Consider the following 13,361-nt stretch of genomic DNA (forward strand, 5'->3'; position numbering starts at 1 on the left):
GCCATACTTGGAACAGTATTTAGTTCAGAGGATCAGCTCTCTCTGTTTTTTGCAAGTAGCTTAGTATAAGTCTTTGTAACTGAGTAAACAATGTAATTTCATTCACATTTTCAGAGTTACTTTTCTATTAATTAAATGTTAAATATATGAGAGACAAATCCACTGGATTAATTGCAAGTGAGATCTGAAGTTTGGAAGCCTACGATCTATCACATTTCCAGTGCACTAAAATTCTGAGAATAAGTTTCTGAACCACAACATAATATCCTTTGGCAAACCAATATATATATATAATGAAAAGCAGGAAATTGTACTCCAGAGCTTTGAGACATTGTTTCTTAAAACTAAATAGAAGCTAAAACTGAAGCAAATACTCACTAATAATTTGCAAGGAAGCTTGGAATGAGAATATTTAGGCAAGACAGTTACTTGACAAGAGACAGCTTGGGGCTCTCTGGCTCACGGGTACCTGGGCTGGGCTGGCTCATCCACCAATTCCCACGTGAAGCACAGACCTGGTGCTGGGAAATTCTTATCTCCAGACCAGTTCACAGAATTCTACTGAAGTTTATATCAAATGACCAAAAAGTACTTAGTTTGGACAGTGTGATTCTGGGATAACATTATTTATATGACAAGGTGTGTCAGATTCATAGCATAAGGATGACAAGGATTCATTGCTGTTTTTCCAAGGGGGCTGCAGTTTTAATGTAGTCTAGACTCCTTATCCTGAAACAAAGGTATACAAATTTTGGCCCCATTATCTCAGAAGATACTAACACCACCACCGCTCTCACTAATTAGACTTGATTACGCAGCTTCTAAACAGCAGTGAATCGGCAAACAAACTGCCAGCCACAACACACCTGGAACTACAGCAGGCACCCACGTTCCTGAGAGCAGCACAGACACGTTCCAGAACGGATCCCTCCACTTCACGCTGCCGAGTGCCAGCTCCATCACTCAGGACAGCAGAGTCTCACCCTTGCCTTTTCTCCCTGTCTCCTCTTCCTCATTTACAGGAGGGAGCAACTGCACTGCCTACAGTCACTTCCCTAAACAGGAATAGTTGCTATCTATGCAGTTTCTTTTTTGAACTAAAGAGTATTTTTAAGGAACTGTTTGAACAGGGTAGGAGTTTGTTTATTATTACATTGAAATTGAACCTTGAGCTAGTAAAAACAATATTATGGTAGCACTCTATTTCCAAAGCCAGAGCTGCTGTTTTCAGAGGAGGACACTTCCAATTGCTGCACTTTTAACTGTTGAGCACCGAGATGCGTGCAGTATATGAGTCCCAGTTACTGCCAAGCAGCGGTAGGCTATTTTTCCTTTTTTTTTTTTAGTGCCACTTGTGTTTCACTGCAAAACAGCACAGGAACAGCATTCATCTCAAAAGTCAGTAATCTCCGGAGGGCAAAAGACAGAGAGTTGGTCTTCATGCTAATATAATCTGATCAGCAATCATTCAGAAAGCTGAGTGAGGAGGAACATAAGATTTTGAGAATTTGGCAAAGGCAAATGCAATTGCCCCAAAACATCTGTCTGTTCATTGCACTCAGAGCAGTTCTGTCTTCCTCAGGTGTCCCACAGATTTCTGTCATGCTATGGCTCATGTTCAGCCCTTTAGCTGGAACCACCAGCAAGGTCACCCTGCCATTTCTGTTATAATGCCATCTAAATAAGACCACCACACACCTCTGCTCTCTCGTCCTGAGAAATTCTGCTTTCCTAAAGCCTGACAGATACAGTGAAAATAACTCGGCTTCAGAAACCTTTTCAGAGATTATCCAGTCTTCAAAAAGCAATAAGGTTTTTAATTTTTTTTTTCCCCACGAATCTCAGCAAACGGACCCCACCTTCTTTTTCCCGATGTGACTTAAATTCATGGTCTCGTCTGTGCAGAGGCCCCAAAGAGACATCCTAGTTTGCAGCTGTAGGAAACCAGACCAGAAATTATGTTCCTTCTGGGGACAGCATTGCCATGTCCTTTCATGACAGTGTAAACTTCAACACAGCCTAATCTGTTGAATTTCCAGCTGTTGAGGAAACTGGAAAACATTTGCCAATTTAAATAATAATTTTTCCACTCTTTAGGTAGATCAGTGAAGAGCTGCATACTGCTTCTGTGTTCAATAACCTGTGCTGGGGTGGGACTTTTTATCTTTTTGCACAGTCTATGACACCAAAACATCTTGGTGTAATAGAAGAGCAGGAAAAATGATTGACAGCAGGCTCCTGGTTGTGTACATGCATTTTTTTTCCCCCCAAAATAAGTCTCTCTCTTTAACAATGCCAGGAAAAAACAAAACAAAACAAAAACAAACAGGCCTTGGCCATCTGTGCTGGTGGTAAGGTGTGTGCAAGATAGGGACAGTCACATTCACAACAGACCACTGCCTTGAAATGCTACAAATCCTAACATACTCCATCTGGGAGATGCTCTAAAATAGATTTCCCCCTCTGGAGTGGTCTTCCCTCTTTCATTCTTTTTGTCTCCTCTAGTTTCTCCTACTGCTCTTACCAATGCAGCTCCAGAAAAAGTCATGCCAGTATTAGGACATTACCAAATTGTCATTTGAAGTTAATGCTCTACTAAAACCAGCTTCTCCTCAATGGACTTTGTTTGTTTTAGCCTGACTTTATTTTTAGGGGTTTAAAATTTAGCAATAATGTTTGTATGGTCTTGAAACTGTCTTCTGTTTTTGGAAAAAAGCACGTTGTTAACATGAGCTCAGAGAGGAGGCAAAAAAATGTTTTCCTTTAGTTTCACTTTGTCACATTCTAGGAGGAGCAAAACAGACAGGAGAAACTTCCCACAAAAAAAGCTGACCACTAAAGCTTTTTTAGAGAACTTACTTCAAAACTGATCTTTAAAAAAATATGTTTAAAATGTTGCACATCATTTTGAGATACCTATAGCAATACAGCTTTGTTGACATGTTCCAAGCTAGAATTTAATACAATTTAGTCTTAAGTACTGCAAGGCATCCACAAACTACAAGGTAGGAATAATTACTGAAGTGCTCAAAAACCAAGCAAGTCATATGTGAGTGACACAATTTTCTTCTTTAGCCATACATTCAAAACACATACAGCCCCTTTGACAGGGAGATGCTCTCCATCTGACTAATAGGTAAATCCTTGGAAAAACTAACACAGCTATTCACCAGGGAACAGCGAGTCCTGCACATACGAAGGGATGTGAGACTTTCCTCCCTCTGCCCCACATTGTGCTGGTGGCTGGGGGAGTTCCAAGAGAATGTGGAAAAAAAATTTGGTTTCTGTTACCCTGAAGCAATCATTTCCAGTAGTCACCTAGTGAACCTAACGGAAGCCTGCTTGTTTGTTTGTTTGTTTCCCCTGAAAATGACGATAAAACAAGTTTATGAAGGAACACAGAACTTACCCTTTATCAGGCTCCAGTTCGAGGTTTTAAAACTTATTGCTGGCTTTACACAGACAGGAATTTACCTCGATTCAGCTGCTTAGTAGCTCCTTTCAAATCAATGGGAATGTAAATGTGCTATGAGTGAGGACATGCTTTAGGGTCTTGCTGAATCACATCCTTTGCGTGTCACAATCATTACTGAAAAATGTGGTCATGACCATACACCAAATTAGGACGGGAGCATTTGTGACGGGAGGTGGAGCATGGCAGGACACGAAGCTGGTGTGCGTGCAATTGTGGAGGGAGCGTTTCCTGCCGTCAGACTAGCAAGCAGTTAGATCTTTTCCATATTCTACCATTTCTGGATAAAACCTCGATGCTAGAACCCAGGCATTTTGAAAGCTGCATTATTTCTTTAAGCACATTGCATACACGTAAAAAAAAAAAAATCTTGATTTCTGCCAGGTATGTGACACCATAACAACAACCATGACAACATAACAAATCTGCTTTTTTTATGCAATGCTTCATACACACTGAATTCAGTATGAATCAAGATGACACTGTTTCTTTCTCTGTTTTATAGTAACATTTAGGCCTCTCTGGTATGCAGAGAAGTATATGTATACTGCTCCCAAATATTATGTGGCTCTATGAGAAGGGCAGTGTACCAAATGACTGATGCGAAAATCTACTAAAATTAATATACTCCCCTCAATAAACTCTGGATTACACTTCAAAGGCAGTTTTGTTTCTCAGGTTTCAGTTTCAATAGATTTTCTCAATGACAATGGAAAAGAAAAATATTAAACTCAACATCTACAATTAAGCAGTAATGCACAGCTATCATTAAATAGCATGGCTCAGTTTCTTTCCCATAGAGATCTTTACACATGAGAAAAGACTCCCTTCCCTCCCACTCCTTCAAGAAAATTGCTTTAGCTTTTAGTTTCTCCGAGCCAACATAGAAAATTTCCAAGTATATTTCATTGTAAGCAGCAAGGTATTAAATTGCTTCCAACTGCCAGAAGTTGTTGCAGAAAAGTATGCAGCATAGATATTCCAGAAATTACATACTGTCTGCCTTAATACATTGCCTCTTTGCTTTGCCTTCATTTGCTTGTGTTCATATTATTAGTCTGTAATTATTAAATCCAGTTTACTTATAATGACAATTCTGTGTCAGGGAAAACATTTCTGTTTCTATGCTGAGGAGATTTATTAAAGTATTAAATTTAAGAGTGAGTTGTTCTTGTTTTGCCACTTGGTAGAAATTTTTCCTTCGCTGTTTTGGAGCCCACTCCTGTGGATCAGCTGTAGGAAAATTCTAACTAGAAGCAGCAGGGGCAGCAGGGGAATGAAGTGCTATCACACATGTTGTCAAGAAGGCAGGAGCTGAGGCTCCAGATATATTGAGACACATGTACCAGCCTATTCTCTGGAAATAAATTAAGCACAGGCCCCTTCCCCCAGAACTTCAACGTAAAATAAACAAACAAGATACCACTGTAAGTAAAAGGAAATATAAAAGAGAATAAATAATATGAACTAAATACAGAAGGAGATTTTGATTAGTCCAAAAGCATAGGTATTTGTATTTTTGCAGAAGTTTAGATAATTTCCTTATCATTAATTTGTGCTTCTGTTAACAATGCACTAAGTTTCAACTTCACCAAAATTTTTTGGTTCTAGATTTATAGGAAGCAAAACCTGCATTTAGATCTGCTGACTGGTACCATATAAATTTATGACAAATTGTATTTGTAACATATGTAATTTCAGCTCCAGCGCTGTAGTCCTGGAATTGGAGTATTGCCTATTACCAGAAAAGGCACTTTCTTTTACAAAAACCCCCACTATTTAGGTTTCAGCTACTCAGTTTTCTGGTTTCATAGAATTCCTGAGCCCTGACAGCAGACTTAAAGTTAGGCTGCATAGTATCTGAAGCTGGCTCACATTTGACTGACTACACCATTTTAGTCTGATCTTTGCAAGTTTTATGGGAATCTTTAAAATGTATTTTAAAGCAAGTTGTGTGGCATAGAAAGTGAAGTCACGACCACTTACAGAAGACCAAAACACTTAGAGAATGATATCCGAAGACTGCTGACCCCAAGAATCAAAGCCCAGTGCTACTTTTGCAGCTACAACACATGATGTTAGCTAAAAAATTGGGGAAAAAAAAAGAACTGGGTCTAACTACTGTAATTCTATGCTTAATGTCTTCAAGGCAATTGGTAGTAATTCTGATAGGAAAAATTATTAATCTAGACAAACCCCTTTTCCACATCTAAGTCACCATTACTCCAGCAATGTCTGAAGTGTTACAACAATGTCTTCTTAGCTTTAGCTCAAACCAGCACAGCTCCCTTCCCAGGGAACAGATCTCTCTACTCACAGGCAAAATGGATTCTGATTCTGTTTCACTAATGCTAAGATATGCCCAAATCTAAAAACATTTAATGCAGGCATGGAATCAGGGTAAATGGTCTTCCAGAAGAACGGAGCAAGCATCTTGTAATTAAGGAAATAAAATATTTAAATGAGTTCAGAGGTGGACGTTTACTAGATTAAGGCAGGAGCAGAAAACCAGCTGTGCCCTGAGGATGGCTTTCTAGCTGGAGCACAGGAAGACACGTTCAGAAAGCAGTTGGCTCAGCCAAACCTAATTAGGTACACGGCATACAGCTTGTTAATAGACTCCATCTCCATTGATTGACACTTCTCATATGATCAGTTTTGTTGGGGTTTTTTTGTGTTTGGTGGTGTGGTTTTTGTTTGTTTTAATTAATTAGAAGGCTGGGGTTTTACCAGCTAGATTAAAGATCAATAACCTGAAAATGAATGATAGCCTCTCAGTTTATCTGGTATAAATCTGAAAAAAATAACTTCTCATTGTCAGGCATAAATTACCACACTCTTTCCAGAGTGGATATCTATTGTGGGAGTAATTGGTTTGTTTAGGATTCCTCTCAATGGCTGCACATTAACTAAAATTAAAAATGGTATTTTCCTCTATTTCCTTACTTATTTATTCATACATTCAGCTCTAAGCTACACACCCGAGAGACTTTGGAAACTTAAAATTCCACATTAAATGGTATTTTGGAGGGGTTTTTTAAAGTATTTATAGTTACTTTAAGAAACACAAGAACACTGCCAACAGCATTGCTCAAAACATACAAATGTACACTATAGCAATAAACACTGGGGTTTTGGTTTGTTTTCTCCTGTTTCAGTGTCCTGTGAATTCTTTGGGATGGTTTCCATTTACTTATGGGGGACAATGATTTAATGTTTTCAAATGTAGTGATTTGGGTTAATAATAGCTTGCCTAACACTTCAAGAAGAAATAGCAATTTTATTTATTTAGCACTGAAAAATCAGCACACAATTTGCTTATATTGTGGTCATCACAACAGGCTGTGAAAGGTCTGAGTTTTTCAGGTTGAATTTTTGGACACAGAATGAAATACAGGAAAAAGAAAAACCGTTTGGGACAGTACAGCTGGGGTTTTAATTCCAGCAGTGATCTCTGTTAAAGAGAAGGTGCTGCACGTCGCATTTTCAGACTAGCTTAATCCTACCATCTGCATGAGGTTCCTTCTTGCAGTACCAGGAGTGCTCCACCGTAGAGGACTGATGCCCCATCTATGCAAAGCCAAGATGCTTTCTTCTTTTGTATGGGAGAGGAAGGTCAAAGGTTAAGATGATAATTACACCAAAGAGATATGGTTTAAGTAGTATTAGGGCTGACATCCCCCTGCAGTAAGAGAGGAAAAGGATTTAGAGCATCAGTGCAGGGATACCTGCAGTATCCTTCATCTGAGGAGTCACTCACAGACTCCTCCTGAGTTAACATTTTTACCTTCTGTTCTTCCTTCTGGCTACTGAAGACTTTAATTCAGGTGCAGATTTACTGAAGGTGCTGTGTGGAAGTGGGCTAATTTAACTGTCCTGTTAGTCCTGCCTCTTGCCATTTTCCTCCAGAGCTAGCAACCAGCCATAAGAAATTGGAGAAGGGTATGGGAATGCATACTGATAACAGTGAACAAATTGTTGAGGAGGTGGTAAGCATCCTTTATCCAGTATCCAGATGGAATTACAATAATGATTCTTCTTGGCGAAGACAAGACAGATGCAGTCATAAAAAGCCCCGAGTTTTGAAATTCTGCTAATCTAATTGCTCTTGAGAGCCCAATTTGGTTATACCGATGGGTACACATTTGAAAATCATAACAGAAGAAAGGCACAAAGTGAACAACTACTGCTCTGATCAGATGTCTTGCCCTCACTCCTGTCTTGAGAGAATTGAAGGGCTAACAGTCTACTAGCTACTCTACATCACTGGTTTCTTATTAACTGGAGATACTGCTCTATAGAAAGCCTTTTGGGGGGCTTAGGAGGTGCGTGTTAACTATGAAGATCTGTTTCAGGATCCAGTTCAAATGTATCTGAAGACCGGATGTCAGGAATCCTCAATTTGAAAAAAATAGAGTTAAGATGTACAGCATGGGCTTGCTTCACAGAAGGTTTTTAAATGTAGTCCAAGATTGACTAAGAGTAATTAAAACCAAAGGGTCAGAACCAGTTTCAGACAAAATTAAAGAGGTGGAAAATGCACATCATTATGTGATCACTGCTTTGTTAGAATAAAAGTTTTGACCTGAAGAGAGACAAAATGGAAACTAATCTGAACAGACGAGTGTCACAAGTCAGGTGCCTGAAGGAACTAGCAGTGTCAAAAAGCTTTCTGCTCCCACCTGCCCCTTTGCAAAGGTGGATGGCAGATACATTGAAGCATTATTTTAGGGAAAATTCAGAAGGTATTAATGCAGCTGGAACAATGCCTAAAAGGAAGTATCCAAGAACATTAAAGTAGCTCATGTGACACATTTAACCAATTTTTGAAGTGACATAGATTATGAGAGAGCCTTTTTGTCTTCAGATTGGGCAGTTTTTACACTGTTCAGTAATGTCCCTGAAGCTCTTGGAAAGTAGCTCTAGCTATTTGTCATTCATACATCCCTCTTCCCAATATTCAGGCTGTGACTGGATTAAGAGTCTTTCTCCTAGATCTCTCTCACTGTCGTATCTCTGGGAAAAAAATTAAGAGGCTGCTTTAGTGATAGAGAATTACCTCAATGGCAAACTTTCTAACGCTCTTAATATCCACGCATTTCATACATGGAGATCTCCTGGAAGATCTTCTGGGCTGAGATGATCAGACCAATGATACTTTTATGCTTTCCAAGAGAGTTTTCTGCTCCTAGTATCAAAATGATCTTGTTTTGGACAATGAACATTAACTTGATATTCCAATTTAATTGTAACTGTATTATAAATAATGACATAAAAAACCCCAGCACATTGTCATTTCTGATGGTGCTGCAGCCCTGTGCAGAGGCAGTAAAGTAACTTAAAACCAGGGATGAGAAAGGAGAGGCAAAACCTAGAAGCCATTTAATTCATCTACTATTTAAAAAATTTACTATCTTTGACTTTTAGTAGATTTCCTGGATGAACCTAGAAGCACACTTAGTGCTTCAAAGTTAGACATACTGAATTAGCATTATCATTTCCACTGGTCTGAGGAACAAAACTGGTAAATGAATGCAAATAAAGTATGCCAGCAAGAAGTAAGACAAACGTTGTAATACCTAGGCTTGGAGGTTGAAATTAGAGATGCAAGAAAATCCCAGAAAGTTATGTAGCAGGACAGATGCACAATGGGAAACACAACATAGAATTTCTGACAGTCAGTTCCACTCTGTCTCCTTGCCAATAAAGTCTAATTTTCTTTAGAAGAAAAGAGTATAACTCATGCCTATCACTGTAAAATAATATAATGGCCAGTACTTCTTTACCACAGGTGTACCTGGAATGACATATTAGTGTCTAAATGGAAGCTTAATAGAATGAGTTAGAGAGAATAATGACAAGAATAGATGAGACTGGGGGGGAGGGAAATGACAACCAGAAATACTAAAAAAAATTTTAAAATAATAATAAAAAAAGATGTCTGTTGGACCAAGTAAGAAATCATAAAGGCAACAGATATTCTGGAATAAAGATCAAGGTGTAAATGGAATGAATAGGAATAGATTTTTTTAAAATGCAAAAATGAGGTGAAAAGAAAAAGGAAACTGAGAAAGGGACAGCAAAAATTATTAGAAAAAAAGTCATGGAGAAGTTTTGTTGACTGAAGAAGTGCAATGGCCTGAAAAGAACAAGTTTGACAGAGTGAAAGACTACATAGCACTTGAAATCTTAAGGAGACATTTTAACAGGTGAGACACTTTAAAATTTATCAAGATCAATTTTGATTCAGATTTGAGTTTGTACAATTCCAGTTCAGAAAAAGAAAAAACCCCAAACTGTCTCTGGTTATGACTTTGCCCCGAATCCCCTGAAAGTTGACAATCTAACTGTCAGAGTATGGTTGATTAATCCATATCTTTGGTATTACAGGTAAAATTGCTACAATATCAGTTACCAGTTATGGTTGGGAGCCTGTATATTCATCATGTAGAAATAAATGTGTGAAAAGATTTATGCAGGCACAATCTGAACAAGATGATAACACTTTTGAAAGCCTCTATGTCACTTAGGATTAGACTCTCAAAAAGAATATACATGGTGAATGTTTCAATGCCTGAGTCAACATAACCTCTCCCTAAAATAGAAGCCAAGTTCCTTTACGTTGTGGAATACCATTCATAGCAGCTGAGACACTGAGCAGAAAGCTGCCAAAATTCAGCAATAGGAAACATTAAGTATTACTAGTTGTACAGGCCCCACTATCTTAATGTATACCATGGAGCTTCTTGGCTAATGCTGCTAATGCTACTGCAAGATCGGAAATTTCTTCTACTTGCCTTCTATCCAGCCAATATACTGTTAGATTCTTAACACAGGTGTTCAGAGATTCAGTCCTTTTGCATAGCTTATATCCCAAGGGATACAGGGAACTCAGCTTTGGGAATTCTTCCTTTTCTGCACTACCAACATCCTTCTCGGGGAGTTATTAAGATTCAAGCCTGCCTCCTCACTCCACCTTGCTGAGGAGGATTTCTTAATATTAATTCAATCCCAGGTAACTTCATCATATCTCCCTGCTTGCCACTTAGTGCCCATTTATGCTTTCAAAATGTTCATTTCCCTAGGCCTGTCTGGGAGCAACCATTGCCTGCCTAGACAGAAAACAGAATATGCTAATGGTGCTCCAGAACCTTTAAGTTTTAACCTGGTGTGATGCAAAATACCCATTCTTGTCAAGCAATTTAAGACCCAGGCTGATGACTTTTTTCACACAGCTTATCATACAGCCTGATATTTTACATGCGTATGTAAACTGCCAGTCTTATTTGATATAATTGCATAACTTCGTTTACTTGCAGTTTATGCAAGATCAGATCTTATCTGAAATCAAACACTGCAGCACTTTGTAAAAGTGGGTTTGGGAAGACTATCCCTTCTGCACCCCAAACCATTCACCTCTAAAAACTGTTGATTGACCATGATCTTGCCACCCCTAGATTTGATATTTAACTAACCCCTAACCCTTGCTTGGCTTTAGTTACTGATGACCCATCGCTGGTGAATTAAATTCTTGATTATATAACACATTTCTTAATCTAAAAAAAACCCACTTTTAAGCACACTATATAACACTCATTGCCTGATAAGAGTGTAATAAATTTAACATAACCCTTTTTAAATGCAGGTGTTTGGTGAATCCATTTGGACAGCTAAGTTATCTTCTGCTCTACCACGTTCACATTACTATTAATCTGTTTAATGCCTAAAACAACTCTAAAGAAGAGTTCAAGAGGAAATTATGTAATTTGTTTCTTTTTGAGCTTCTCCTGAGTAAATGCCATTAACACTCTATACATGAACGGTGGGAAAATAGTTACGATGTGCCAATTAAAGACTGGTGATGATCACAACAGCAGCACGTTTCTCTCATTCATTGCTGCTTAATACAGCTGATTCGACTATATTCTTCACTTATTCTGTACTTATCTACTCTTTTTTTTTTTTCCTGATCATCCAGCAGGTCTTTACTTTGTAAAATCAACAGTTTGAACAGAAAACAATACACACTGCTAGCCCAGCTGGAAGTTATCTGTCAAGTTCCTGAGCACATTTAGTATGCAGCAGGCTTTCATACTGCCTTCACCACATCTAGAGCTTTAACATCCAACTCCCCTATATGAAGAAGTTTCAAAACTTGCAGTGCTTCTGAATTAATACAAGAGATGGGTGTTGGTTGATGAGAAGCTCAACATGACCTGGCAACGTGGCCCAGAAACCAACCGTATTCTGAGCTGCATCACCAGGAGCGTGGCCAGCAGGTCATGGAAAGTGATTCTGCCCCTCTGTTCCCCTACGGTGAGACCCCACCTGCAGTGCTGCGTCCAGCTCTGGGGCCCCCAACATAAGAAGGACATGGAACTGTTGGAGCAAGTCCAGAGGCGGCCACGAAGATGATCAGAGGGCTGAAGCACCTCTGCTATGAAGACAGGCTGAGAGAGTTGGGGTTGTTCAGCCTGGAGAAGAGAAGGCTCCAGGGACACCTTCTAGCAGCCTTCCAGGACCTAAAGGGCACCTACAAGAAAGCTGGAGACGGATTTACAACAGCAGGCAGTGACAGGACAAGTGATAAATGGCTTTAAACTGACAGAGGGGAGATTTAGATAAGCTATAAGGAAGAAATTCTTCCCCATGAGGGTGGTGAGGCGCTGGATCAGGCTGCCCAGAGGAGCTGTGGATGCCCCAACCCTGGATGTGTTCAAGGGCAGGTTGGATGGGGCTTTGAGCAATCTGGTGTAGTGGAGGTGTCCCAGGTGGCAGAAGGGTATGAACTACATGATCTTTAAGGTCCCTTCCAACCCAAACTATTCTATGGTTCTGTGAATATATTACTACATCCGATATCATGGTTCCCACTTGTGAACCAACTTCCTGGGAGTGTATTTGAAGCCCACAATATATTTTTAGATGAAAATATAATACTAAAGTTTCAGTTTTATTGCTTCTGTTCACAAGCTGAAGAAATACTGTTCTCTCTTTGCTCCCCCTGATGTTTCATTAACAGTCTGTGGGACAGGCAAAGTCAATTGACTTCTTGTGACTCCTGGTTTAATAAAGTAACCAAATTCTGCCCTCAGGCTTACACCTCCAGACTTAGGAGTTAGGGAGATGAGAGAACACTCAAATTCTTGCTCTGCAACTTTCTTAACAATTCTCTAGAAGTTTATTATATTTCCCCGTTTCATTGTCTGGTAACATATTCTCTGCTCAGCAAGGATAACAGAAAGAAATGAAATATCCTATTATACTTACTGGCTATCCTGGAGATGACTGGACTCTGTCTTCACAGAGGCAGAAAAGAGACCAGAGACTTTAGTCATATGTAAAGTGTTCCCTAAGTCTCTCATCCACAGCAGTGTCACAAAGACTACTGGGGCAACATTTTATGGACAAGGAGGTCCAAAACACATGGAGGATGTTTATCACGAGACTGCTACCAGGAACTGACCATGAAATGGGGTACTTTTGGGAAAATCCCTGTCATGAAAACAATGTAAAATTCCTGCCTCTCTGACTTCTGGTAGCAGCTTTGTGGATTCCCCTGAGACAATATACAAACAAAAGGCACCAAAGCGTCCAGAGAACATGGTCGAGTAATTGCAAAGTAATTTCTGCGCTACAGAAATAAGGTCATTATAATAGTATTTTTTTTTCTTGCATCAGACAATAGAACATCAAATATCAAAGAATTAATAGAGTTAACTTGTTTCCCTTTGCTTTTACATTAGTTTTGATAGGAAGTAGTTACAGGTGGTTTGTTCAGACATGATACTAATATTCTTTGTGTTTCTGCTGGAAAAAATGCACATTTAACTAAATAGAATTACTATGATAAACTTCAGTTATTAGCTGTACATATTTAAGATACCAA

At 39.1% G+C, this 13,361-nt stretch overlaps 1 protein-coding gene across 1 annotated transcript in view; it reads right to left on the reverse strand.

Annotated features, from left to right (window-relative positions):
- Positions 1-12,824, reverse strand: part of SLC39A10 (solute carrier family 39 member 10) — a 59,536-nt gene extending 46,712 nt beyond the window's left edge. Inside the window, exon 1 of the mRNA XM_065638082.1 lies at positions 12,743-12,824. The gene's annotated coding sequence lies outside the window, so the exon portion shown is untranslated. The remainder of the gene's footprint in view (positions 1-12,742) is intronic.
- Between the last annotated feature and the right edge of the window lie 537 nt (positions 12,825-13,361).

This window comes from Caloenas nicobarica, chromosome 6 (assembly GCF_036013445.1).
Source record: "Caloenas nicobarica isolate bCalNic1 chromosome 6, bCalNic1.hap1, whole genome shotgun sequence".
Lineage (NCBI taxonomy): Eukaryota > Metazoa > Chordata > Aves > Columbiformes > Columbidae > Caloenas > Caloenas nicobarica.